The sequence below is a fragment of the Orcinus orca genome, chromosome 20 (genome assembly GCF_937001465.1).
Source record: "Orcinus orca chromosome 20, mOrcOrc1.1, whole genome shotgun sequence".
Taxonomy (NCBI): Eukaryota; Metazoa; Chordata; class Mammalia; order Artiodactyla; family Delphinidae; genus Orcinus; species Orcinus orca.
The window spans coordinates 8685341-8698852 of NC_064578.1; the positions used below are offsets into that span (position 1 = coordinate 8685341).

Sequence of the window (13512 nt, forward strand, 5' to 3'; positions counted from 1 at the left end):
CGTTTTTGGAGGCTAACATGGCAATAAAATAAAATAAAATAAAATGCACATACCCTTTTCCCTGGCATATATGCTTTCTTGATTTTAAGGATATAATCCATCTGGTGCTCTAAGATACTTGTAAAAGGACGTTCTTTGCAGTATTGGTTAGTAGAGTAGAAATAAGCAAGAATTTATTAAAATGAAGAGTAGTGGGAAAGTGACTTATCCTTCCAGTTATTAAAATATATTTTGAAGCTTAAGATAGGAAAACAGCATGTTATGGATGGAGGAGGAGACAAGTGAACACAAGACAATCCAGAAATAATAGCTGATACTTGATGAAGCTATCCCTGGGAATGTAGGCGCCATGAGAACAGTGCAGATAATGTTCTGTTGACTGAGGTGACTCTGAGAAGTAGGACGATGCCTGGCACATAGTAGGTAGAAAGAAGCGCTGGAAGAATACCTGCTAAAATGGTACGGAGAGCTCTTGCATTTTTTGTTTTTTTTCTTCTAATCATGTACGTATGCCATCGTGGTCCAGAGAATAAACTCTTATGTCAGAAAAAAGGGTATCTGAGCCCCGGCTCTGCCTCTAACTGGATGAGCACAGTCTCCTATCCTGAACACTTGAAAAAAGAATGGTACCTACCTTACTGGGTAATGGGGAGAACTAAGATTAGACATATAAGGCACTTATAAACGCATAATTAAGCTTATGCACATAAAGCACTTATAAAACTCAGTAAATGTTAACTGGTGTTTAAAACATTCCACAGCTCATTTTCTTCCCTGTAACGCTGGGAAAGAAAAACGAATGAAGATATATGTTTGTGTAAAAAACAAACAAGAGAAATCTTTTCCTGCGTTTTCCTTTGCCTTGTTTAGCATCTCCGCAAATCCTCCAGACAGTGAGACTTCCCCAGGGAGAAACACTTCCCAGTGAGCCTAACCCAAGACAGTCCCCAAGTGAGAAGAGGACTAAACTCTCCCCTTTGACCTTCGGCTGATGCCAAGGGTCACACATGATCCTACATGGTATTTTTTAACTAAGACACAAAGAATAACATAATGACAATCTAAGAACATAAACATACCTATCATTTTTATCATTAATACTTTTTTTTTAATTAAAAAGGCAATTCATGCTTATTGTCGAATTTTTGGAAAACTCAGAAAGGCTCCAAGAAGAGTGGAATTTCACCTCTTCCACCTCCTCCAGCTGGCCGTGATGGGTATCTTGGTTAACGTCGTCAAGTCAAATGGGCACCTATTGTGTAAGCTTGTTTTTCACATCGTTATAAGTTGTAAATATTTTCCTATGTCGATAAATAGCTACAACATATAAGAACACACTCGGTCATGAAATAAAGGAACTCGCTCTGAGGGCAAAGTGGTTTCTGTCGTTGGCAAAGCAGTCTTCTGTCAGTGACAGTGTGTGACGGGAGAGTTCCCTTGCGTTGTTCTCCCCAAAGACGGCCAGAGAGACAGGTGCATTCTCATGACTAGGAGGGAAAGGAAAAGAGGTGTTCATGTTTCCCGTTCCATCTAATCTTATAGCTAATTGAGAGGTCTTTAGGGGGAGAAGAGAGATGTGAATTCTGAGCTCTTTTTCTGCTATTTACCCCAGATTGTGATCACACATTAAGGGCACACACACACACACACGATTATAGATACCACAACCTTCATGATATTCTCGGGATAATGGGATAACAAGCAATTTTTGTTTTCTTCTTTTGGATCATTCATATTTTAAAATTTTTTCCCTAATGAGCAGAGGACAAATAAGAATGTGGATTTCTTTATTTTACTGAAGTATAGTTGATTTACAATGTTGCGTTTAATTACTGCTGTATAGCAAAGTGATTCAGTTATATATATATATATACACATTCCTTCTTTTTTAATTTATTTTATTTTTTTCCTTCTTTTTTTAATATTCTGTTCCATTATGCTTTCTCACAGGATATTGGATATAGTTTTCTGTGCTCTATAGTAGGACCTTGTTGTTTATCTGATTGTGGATTTCTTTAAAATGATAAGAATATATCACAGTCAGCATTTCAGCATAACCAAATAATACGGCTTTCCTGGTACAACGCAGCCACCCTCTTTACATATGGTGGGAGGTAGCTGTGGATAATGCTTGTCCTGATTTCCAGTTGTGGTGGCATTTCAGGCCCTGATGAAAGGTACCGTGAGCTTCTTGGGGGTGCCTTGATCACTCAGGGGTGCCTGTCCCGTCACTACATATTAAGCTTAATCCTCATCTGAGGAGGACAGAATGTCTAGTATCACCTAACCGATTCCATAATATGTCTGCCCTCCCAAAGTCCCATCGTCCAAGGCTTCCACCTTCTGGGGGAAGTACATACAAATGTATATGTACACATATATAATTTATTGGGCGGCTTGCTCATCAAGTATATTGGTTTTTCATAGCTCCACTATTGTCAGCATATTTCAGATTGGATTTGCTGCTGACATGGTTGAATGAAAAAATACTGACATGTTTCAATATTGCACTTGACATTTTTAGTATTATTATTAGTGGCTTCATTCCATGTAGTGTCATTGTCCAAATGGGATCGTGCTCCCAAAAAAATCCAACTGCTGTTTGATTCTGAAGAAGGGCCTGGCTTTTGGGTGCTGTCTGTCCTTTATACCGCCCATGGAGCTTCGAGGGAAGAGGTGTCAAACCATGGTGCAAATTGCTCGTGACACTTGTTGCCCAGAAAATTCCTGCAGAGCTCATTTGGAACTTATTTCTGGGAGAGATCTTTTCTTGAAGAGAAGGACCCTTTGCAACCTCATCCTAATTAACAAAGTGTCATCATGATTCTAAGCAGAATAATCCTGCTCTCTCCTTTCCAACAACCTTGACCACCACATCCGTCAGTCCTTGAACAGTCCTTGCAAACTTACATTTGACCCCAATTTCCTATAAGCCCTCACACATTCACCAAGGCAAATACAGAAGCTCCAAGTTTATATATACATATTCCACAAACAAGGCTTTGCAGGAAGACATAAACAAAATGTATTTATTCTTCTGTGCTACAAAGCACCAACGTTCGTTTGCATATAAATAGAGTCATTCCATATTCAAAGTTTAATTTTTAGCAAAATGTCCCAGAAAGAAGACTCCAGGAATAGGCCACCTCATGGAGAAGTAGAATTTGAGTTATTTCTTCATGAAGAGCCGTTTCTGAGGCGCTGGCTGCCAGGGTGTGACGAACTGGGTAGGCACATGTTCAGGTCACGTTGGAGAAGGTGACCAGCAAAGGGGACCTCTGTCATCTGTCACTCAGCTTGAAGTTGTAAAGAACAGCTTTCTCCAACTGAGTTGACTTGGTAGCGAATCACCTTCTCCCGAGCCTTGAGCCCAGTTTAACATGGAGAGTTCTGGAATCCTCAGTGTTTATTTATCAATCCACCGGAGTCCTCCAGTGAGCCTCTCTTGAATGTAAGGGGATTCTTCTGGACTGTGTAGACCGCTCAGGCCCTAATTCCTCGGACCTGTTGAGAAGGAGACATGTTTATCTCGTGCCGGGTTGCTGTCAAAACAGAATGGGTGTATTTCTATCGGTGAAACACTGCTCTGACCATTTGTCCCTGGAGATAAATGGCGTTTTCCATAGAGGCTTTAAATAGGGGCCATAATGGGAGTGAATGGAACGGAGTTGAATAATTAGATCGTTCTCCATAAATCCTGCCGTGAAGTCATTCACGCAGGACGATTTCCAGGGCTGTATGTTAGCACACAGCTGTATGTGGTGTGGACACAGCTGTGTCCCGTGAGGGATGATAGGTAAGTAAATCACAGATGATTGAGACGTGGAGAGAACTTAACTCCGTGTTTTCCCTGTAGAATTTCTCTCCTTTGCCGAAGGAACACCCATATTAATTTGTTTTTATCGCTGCAAATACGGTACTTACATATTTGTACGGTAGTAGCAGGAGCCGTCTTCGCTTACGTGATTTGAATTCCATTTTTAAATGTAAATACGTCAGATGCATCTTGTTGATGACAGGTGGGAATAAGAAACACTCCATTAAGACAGGAAAAACAGGTGTTTCTGGTCAATTTGAACGACGTCTCCTTGAGGTGTGTTAGCTGGAGTACAAGAGGGGTTAAAGGTATCTCATGCCTCCCATTTGGGCGTTTGTCAACCTTCTAAAATAATGTAGAAGTTTCTATATGTGTATACTGCTCTACTGGATGTGGAGTTCCCTCAGGGCAAGGCCATGTTTTAGTTCCTGTTCTCTCCAGAGCACCTAACAGTTCACGGCAGATAATAAGGCAAAGAGCAGGGCTTTTAAAGTAAGTGTCACTTTTTTTAACCCCAGAGAGAAGCTCCGTATGCATAGTAGGCTTTTGTACGATCAAGCCTCGCAGAGGGCTGCTGTCTCGTTCTCTGTACCTCCCCTGCTTCACCTCCACTCTACTCACGTGACTGACCTTTCTACACACTTGCCCCACCCCAGCTAGTGATTGTTCTAATCCTTAGATGAGAGCATCTCCACCTATTAGCTTATCAAAAGGGCAGGGCGGGGCCTCGTGTCCCTCTGCTAGTTTCCCTGGTAACTGATGAGCCCACCTGATGTCAATTCCCCTTATAACCGGTAACCTCGCCTGCTCCCCGGTAGCAAAGCCGGCCGCCATGTCTTCCCCGCCCTGTGCAGCACACGCTCCAGGACCTGCTTCACACAGGTAAGCTCCCCCGATGTCTTTGTCGCTGATTCCGGGCTCTTTCTTCCATCTCGAAGCTGGGCAAGCACAGGCCTTGCGGGCTGGCGGGGTGCAGCCCGACCACGGTGGGCAGAGCCAGCCTGGAGACCGAGGAAACTCCTGTGAGCGCTGAGATGTCGCGAATTCAGGAAGTGGGTGAGGGGGAATGGAGTGTTGCTTGGCCGTCGACTAGCATGGGAGGCCCCCAAGTTGGGGGTGTAATCCTGCAGGTTGCAGGGGTATTTCTGGGGCGGCCGTCTACTAACATGGGGGCCCAAAACTTCCAGGGGCAGTCCTGAAAGTTGCGGGGGAAATCCTGGGGTGGCCGTCCACTAGTATGGGGGCCCCCTGGGGTGGCTTCCTTGATAAAGGGGGGCCGCCAAGAGGGTACGGAGAACTCACAGACACCCCTAAGGCTGTTGCGGAGATATTGGCCGTCATTACAACGGGAAAATAGAAGTTAGACTGTCGGGCGGCGGCCGCAGCTGTGGGCTGGCTGGTACTTGTTATAATAAGAAGGTCTCTGGGCTGGGCAACAGTGGCTTCAGTGTGGAATGAGTCAAACTGCTGGGTCTACAGCGAGATGCTATTGTCGGCGTCTTCTGGGCTTCTGTGAAAACTCCACCCAGCTAATGTGACTAGGTGGGCACAACCGACAGTGGCGGGGAAGGACTCTGCCCGTCCTCCTGTCTCCGTATCAGAAGGACCCCCGTGGGTAAACGTTACTGTACAGCTGACTGCCCATGAGTCTCCCTGGGCTAGGCTGTGTGGACTGGAATAGGCTGGTTTCTGGACACACAAGTCCAACTATTAGGATTAACTGTGTTTTCTTTGGAAAGACCTGATGGGCCCACCCCTAACGGTACATAGCGTGGGGTAGCAGACCTGTACTGTGACTGCTGACCCCTGGGTAGGCCACCAGAACGTTTCTCGTAGAGCCCGGGCCTTCCCCTCCCCATGGGGGTGGCCTTGCCTTCCTTGTAACTGGACAGGATGCTGTGGCCGTAGATGCCCTCCCCATTGACCCGGTAAGTGCATGGTTCCAGGATTTGCCCACGTCCTGGTGAATGACTGTTCTTAGCATACCAGGTGTCTTACTCTTGTTGCTTTTTGAGCTTCTGGCGTCTGTATTGTATTTGTGGTGTCTGGTTGCAGTGCCCCTCTACATGCCTGACCCCAGAGTTATTGAGGAAGAGATGCGGACCAAGAATGTAAGGGTTGTGCAGGGTATGTAGGGCTGCAGTGTATGGTCAAGCCACCCAAGATGGCTGTTGTCTTGCTGTCTGTATACCGCTTGTCTCTGTCGCGGACTCTGGACTCTTTCTGTGGTCTTGAGGCTGGGCACGCATAGGCCTTGTAGGTCTGGGGGGTGCAGCCCAGCAGCTTTGCTCTGAAATTAGCTTGGAGCACACCACGGTTCTGCTTAGAGGGTGCCCCTGCCTGGCACGGTCATCGAGACGAAGTTGGTGAGTTGCCTTTTAAGAAAAATAGTGGATACAGGAAACTGACAAAGAATGGTGGAAATTCTACCAGCTGGGTGCTATGGGGAAAGAGTGGGTCCATGTTTCCTGAGCTGTTTTTCATGGATGAGATGGACCCGAAGGCTGGCCAGCCATGCTGAATGGACCACACGCAAAGGATCAACTCATGGATAGGCAGACGTTTGAAAAAACAAGTGTGTAGGAATCTGGCCAATCCTAAATTTATCCCCGCGACTTTTGAATTCAAGAGTATTTTCCTTCAGGAGAAGGGTGCTGAATCATTCTTTTATCAGTATGAAGGAATAGCTCTTTTTTTTTTCGTGGCCCTGAGAAGGGCCTTTTGTGAGTAAACAAGAGCTTCACAGCTGAAGACCGCAATGAAACTTAGCCGCCGAAACCGTACAGAGTGCGTCCCTGGCGTTTGAGCGCATAAACCATGTCCATGGCGGTGACAGTCTTGCACTTGGCGTGCTCGGTGTAGGTGACAGCGTCGCGGATCACATTCTCCAAGAACACTTTCAGCACCCCGCGGGTCTCCTCGTAGATAAGACCAGAAATACGCTTCACACCACCACACCGGGCGACGCGGTGGATAGCAGGTTTGGTGATGCCCTGGATGTTCTCACGGAGAACTTTATGATGATGCTTGGCGCCCCCCCTTCCCCAGACCCTTTCCACCCTTGCCTCGGCCAGACATGACTGAGAGCTACTCCTAACCTCTTACAGCAGGAATAGCTCTTTGACATCACTGAAACTTAATGAATACATTGGGGGTTCTTCCTTTTCCTTTTCAAATTTCATGTGTTCTCAGTGTTCCCAAATTGGGTTGGTTTGGGTGTCATTTGTGACAAGTAATCAAGACCAGTGTTGGCAACCCCAAGAGGCGGGCACAACTGGTCTTCAATGTCTGGTAGCATTCTTTCACTACATGCTTCCCCTGACTCTGCAGGGGCCTCCTGCTTGCCTGTTCTTTCACTTTGATGTCCCACTGTCTCTACATCGTCTCAGTTGAGACACCATCCTGTCTTAGGGAGCAGTAGCAATGATGGCTTACAGGCATGAGCTCTGGATTCAAATAGACACAAGCCTCTCTTTGGCTGATGACTTACTGTCTTATCTTGAGCAATTATATAATCTTTCAGAACCTCAGTGTCTTCGTCTGTAAAATGGGCACAAATATTAGAAATTAAATCTCCGTGTTCTTAGGAAAGTTAAACTTTTCTCAGTCTAGTAGTTGGCATCTTGTACAGTCTCAATACCTTTAGGCTCTCCTAACTTATGAATTATTATGACTTAATGTTGCGATTATTACTATTGATGGTAATCAGAGAAATTAACCTTTCATAGGGAGCTGTTTCACATTGCCAGTATGGATTCCTTGTGTTTAATCCATATATGTATTTGCTTAAGAAGTGCACCCTTTAAGAAGGGAATGACTGTTGTATTCTCAGGACCTGCCAAAGCCAGTCTCCAATAAATATGGGTTAAAATAATGAACGAGAAGATAGTGGTCACCTTCCTATTGGTACTGCTGAATTTACCCTCAGGATAGTGTCTAATTCATTTGTGCGTGACTTGGCGAGAAAACTTTCCTGCAAGAAGAAGGCTGGGGTAAGGGATACAGCAAATTATTTGCCTCTCTCCCGGTCTCCTAATAAACCAGCCTCTCCCAGTTTCTTTTCTAGCTATTCTGTTTTCTCTTACATAGAATACTTAGGTGATGTGCCAATAAGTAGTGTATGAATACTTAATGAAGGTGGAATGAATTATAAATGGCATGGAATTTATCTACATTGCTTCCTTGCTGATGGCAGAATGGTGCTTTAATCTTCTCTCAAGACATAGGAGTCAGTAGGTGAGAAAGTATCCTAGTTGATAAACTTAAAAATTGTTACCGGCTGCCATCTTAAGTTACACGGAACCCAATACCATGTGGCAGAGAGGAAAAGGTTTGACCAGGAAACGTGGTGAATATGATGCTGGCAGGAGAGAGATTGAGGTGGTCCCTAAGGGCACAGTTATTGCTAGAGTAGAGAACTCAGAATAAAGACAGACAAGGGCTTGGGTGAGAGTTGTAGTTACCATTTACTCATTGAGATTGAGTGCCAGTGAGACAGAGGTCTGAAAGGAGTCTCTGGTACTTTGATTTCAAGGAGAAGCTATTGAACGACCCTCTCCAGAGAAGGGATTTCTATGTCCTTCCTCCATCCCGAAGCCATCTGTTAACAGTGAGCTCCATAAATACAGTGAACGCTCATTAAGAAAAATAATAAATAATCCCCCACATCTCAAAGACTTGATGCACATTTTTTTTCTTGCTCATATAACAGATACCTCTTTTGGGTGGCTCTCCTCCAAGTATTGATTTAGGGTCCCAGGTTCTTTGCATCTTGTGGCTCTGCCATCTTTATTATGTGGTACTAAGGAGGTTCTCTCTGTGTCAGCCAATCAGAGGAGGCACTAGCAGGGAGGATTTCATGGACCAGGTCTGGAAGTGGAGAATTTCAGCTCTGCTCACATCCATGTGTCCAGAGCTCAGTTGTACGACTGTGCTCCCTCCAAAGGAAGCTGAGAAATGAAGTCTAACTGCCCTGGTCAAAGAAGCGGCAGATACGATCATCAGCTAGCAGTGTCTGCCACATTTCTCGAATCTCCAAAAACATATATTTTTAGAAAATAATAGGGTAAATATTGTTGCAAAAATATCATGAAGTGTTTGCAAACTCTTTTTTTTCAAAGAAATCCCTTTTATTTAACACATTAGAGTATAATTGCTTTACAATGTTGTGTTAGTTTCTGCTGTATAACAAAGTGAATCAGCTGTACATATACATATATCCCCATATCTCCTCCCTCTTGCATCTCCCTCCCACCCTCCCTATCCCACCCCTCTAGGTGGTCACAAAGCATGGAGCTGATCTCCCTGTGCTATGCGGCTGCTTCCCACTAGCTATCTATTTTACGTTTGGTAGTGTATATATGTCCACGCCACTCTCTCACTTTGTCCCAGCTTACCCTTCCCCCTCCCCATGTCCTCAAGTCCATTCTCTACGTCTGCGTCTTTATTCCTGTCCTGCCCCTAGGTTCTTCAGAACCTTTTTTTTTTTCTTTAGATTCCATATATATGTGTTAGCATACAGTATTTGTTTTTCTCTGACTTACTTCACTCTGTATGACAGACTCTAGGTCCATCCACCTTACTACAAATAACTCAATTTCGTAAAGAAATCCCTTTTAGACTCTTGTGTTTGCATGCAAACAGTGGAAATTGTTTTAATTTGTGGGATGTTACATGGTGCTATAGTTCATCAGTTTTATTCATATTCATATAGAATTCTCTTTGAACTGCATATATAATTAAGCCACAGGTAGAATGTGTGCACCATTATTGAACCTGTAGACAATACAGCAATGGATAAGAAAGAAATGGAGAGTTCACTCATTGTTTAACCTGTGATAATAGCTTGTTTTATTTCCATCTACTCCTTTTCCTCCATGTAAAGTTTTCTCCTGTCTCAAGGGTCAGTAAACTTCTTCTGAAAAAGGCCAGATAGAAAATATTTTAGGCTTTGCAGGCTCACTGCACAGAAGCAGCCATGGAACACGTGTAAACAAATAAATGTGGCTGTGTTCCAGTAAAACTTTATTCACAAAAATAGGAGGGGGACTTGGTTTGGCCTGAGGGCCAGTGCGCCCAGCCCTGTAGCGTAATATGGATATAGAGTACGGATACAAAGCCCCGAGAGGCCTGCACACATGCAGTGCTTGGTAAATCATAATCTGCTCTACTTAGCTTGAAATGAATACAGTTCTATGACTTCAAGTCATTGAAAACGCAGTGGATTCAGTGGGTTCAGAGAGGGATAGCAAAAGTCTAGAAGCATAGACCTTAAGCAGTAAAAGATGTTTATAAGCATAGAAGGCTTGGGGAAAGGGGATATTTTTACTTATGTCTTTATTTCCTCCCCAGTCGTTTGGATTTTTTTTTTTCAATGAGCATATTTTCCTATTGTAATAAAACAAAAAGGTTACTTTAAATGTATGTATTTCCAGCTTTTTGCTGACTCAGAGAAGAATGGTGCATTTTCATGCCGAACATGTGACTGATTTTCATTTTTCAATAACCAGCTGCAGTTATGGTTCAGAATTGGAGCCTGAACCGCAAAATACCACTGAAAGAGTTTAGACAGAGCCCGAAAGGCTTCGAGGAAGGCAAGGTCTCCGCTTCCTCTTTTGACAGTTTAGCTGACCGAGACACTGATAAAGGGGAAGAAGAGTGGTCTTTGAGGATTTCCTCTGGTCCCTCTGCTGTCACCCTGCTCAGGTCCTGGAGTGATCTCATCAGCTTCGTGTGGACAGGCAGGGTCCCTGTGCTGGTACACAGTAGACGCTTATCAGTGCTTTACTACATGCATTACCTAACCCTCATTCCCAGTGAGTAGCCCAGTCGCTGGCATGTATTACACGCTCGTTAAATGACTACATACTGGATTTAATTGGAAGGATGCAGCAAACTGAAGGTAGTGGATAGCATTGTTTTTACAGGCCAGGTTGCCTTATTCCTGTCTGAGTTCTGGGGATGCCGCATTCTCTACTAGAGTTACAATAAAGAGACACATTTCACGAGACTTTAGGACTCTTGCTGTGATAGGTAAGATTAGCTTGTGTCAGGTGACATGATTAACCTAAATGAACCCGAGACAGCATCCCGTGAACATTATCACGAAGAAAAGGAGATATCAGTGTCTATTGTATGCTCTGGTGATAAACAGGGTTTTTCATCAACATTCCTTCTCATTTATTATGTGCTGCCTGCTGCTTTTCCAAAATAGAGAAATGTAAAACTTTAAATGCGTCTGCATTTTTTCCCCCCCCGATTTCAGTTTTTATCAGCTCCTGGTTTCTCTCTTAATTTCTGCACGGAGTACAGTTCTGATTACTATCCATCTACCCAGATGTCAGTCAGATATCACACTTTCTTTGTTAAAATAGGAATATAAAAGCCGGCCAAAACGATAGCCTTACAAAAACCACATTATAACACAGCAGCTCTGTTTGGACTTTAGGACAATTGTAGAAATCATTAGAGAATATCTTCTTTAGGGATTCAGCGTGTTTGTTCTCCACTAGATTATTATCAGAACAGGGTTAAAGAAAAGAAAAAAACCCTCGTTATTATTTGAATCAGTTTACAGCCACTCATGAATTACAAGCTCACACCCGAAGGGGTATTTTCAGCTTAATGGAAACAATTCATCAAACACTTCGAATCCTTTACCAGAGTCTACGTTGATAGATGGACACTTCTTTAATGCAGGTGCATTTTACGGCAGCCCGTTTCACACAAGTTAGCATCTGTTAAAAAGTAAAGCCGTTAAAAGACACTTTGCTGTCTAATAAGGGAACACTGCAAATGGCCTAAAAATCACAGTTTTAGAAACTGTGCTAAAATGATGGTGATGGGAACGCAAGTGGGCATATTTGTTTTGAAACAACACTTTCCTGGTCTGCTCCGGGTGTAACCCGCTGAGGTGACACGTCGATTTTCAGGGAGCGCTGATATTAATGGAAAGTAACACTCTTGGCATTGACTGCGTAATAATAAGGGAATCGTGTGGAAACAGGAACATGTGTTTCCCCCAAGGTTTTCGGTGTTGTTGAAGAGAAGAGCAGTCGTTTAAGATACGGTTATGAATCCTGAGCTCTTCTGAAAAGAGATAGCAGCCCACCTTAAGAGAGAAAGTTAAAATCTTAAAACGTTGAAAACCCATAAGCATGCATGGCCACTGCTGAGACTTCTCTGGGGGAAGGAGAAGAAAAGGGGTTGAGATCTAATCTTGGACATCTAAAGATGTCTTGGGGTAAATTATAGCTCATTAGTGCCGGAAGAGAGCTTAGAATTCATCTTGTCCAGCTACCTGTCTTTTACAGATGGAGAAACCGAGTCCCAGTAAAACAGTAACTTCTCAGAGGCCACTCAGTGGAAGGGGGTGGTCCAGGTCCGCCTCCGACTGCATCTGTCCTGGGCTGGTTTCGCCCTGGGCTGTAGCGTTCTGCCTCGCACGTGGTCATTGCTTAATAAACGTTTGTTGCACGCTCGTGCGAAGACGTGCTCTTTTTAACTCCTCTAGAATGAGTTGAAGGTAGGAAGTAGAACTCAGAAAGTTGGGTGGAATGACTTTGCAGGACCAGGCAGCATTTTTGAGCAGGTGGCACTCTAGCTGGAAAAATGACAAGGAGTCACGGTATCTCAGCCAGGGCTGGGGGCGGACTGCCCTCAGCGATGATGTCTTGGGGAGGGCGGCTGCTTGGCCAGGAGGCTCCCAGATGTGCTTGAGATTCACACTGGGAGTTCAGGCTGCCATTGGGGCTTCCCAGGCACAGTTTGCAGCAGCTGAAGGTTGGGGAGGCAGGTGGGAATTCAAAACCTCCCTGTGCCCCTTGCCAGCTCCATGTCTTGCCTTGTCCTGCGACTCTCAGCACGTTACATGTCCTCCCAAAGCCTCGCTGTACCTCTCGCTCTAAATATGAAGTAACCCCGACCTCAGAGCCTCACTTTGAGGGCTGTGTGATCATATAGGGGGCTCAACGCATGTCTGTTTCAGTGAACTCACTTCATTTTAGAGAGAGATGATTTGTTGAAAATTCTGGTCCTGAATGAACTATTCGTACTTTTTTTAAGGAACAGAAAAGCAGAAAGTTTTATGATATTTTGTTTAGATCAACTTGTTTGACTCTTGAGAATTTTCCGATTGGATTATGCATAACGTTCAGCTGGATCTGAGAAGCCCCAGGTTACGGTTATGGGGCTTCTAGATGTTATGGAAGGTTCTAGATGTCCAAGCAGCCAACTCGGTCCCACTGCTCGTAGCACCCCCCCCCCGCCCCAAAACACACACCCGGTCTTCTTTGCAGTTCACTGGCCACGACACTGTTGCAACCAGATGGTCGTTCAATGAGAGCGAAATCCTTGCCTTGGAAGCTTCTCTTCTCTCAGGCAGTTCCTCCTGCCTGCGTCGTGCAAGGCAGGTGCAAAGGGCACTTCTCCTAGCCCTGCCTCTCACCGTGTTCCCCTCTAGAGCAGGTCACCAACTGTCACCGACTGTCATTTATTTCTTCTGTCTTTTTGAGGCTGGTTTTTCTCAAAATAAAAGCTAACCCACTCCTTAAAACCTGGCATAATCTTACCCACAGCCTCGCCAAAGACAAGCATGGTCGTCGCTGTGTGTTTCCATTACCTGTTTTTGTGTATGTGAGTAGCGGGCACCCTGCAGACATCATTTTGAATGCACCCACTTTATAACATTGAGCTTT

General features: G+C 44.4%; 1 pseudogene; it reads right to left on the reverse strand.

Annotated features, from left to right (window-relative positions):
- Nucleotides 1–5128: 5128 nt before the first annotated feature.
- LOC125962753 (histone H4-like) lies at nucleotides 5129–12752 on the reverse strand (annotated as a pseudogene).
- Between the last annotated feature and the right edge of the window lie 760 nt (nucleotides 12753–13512).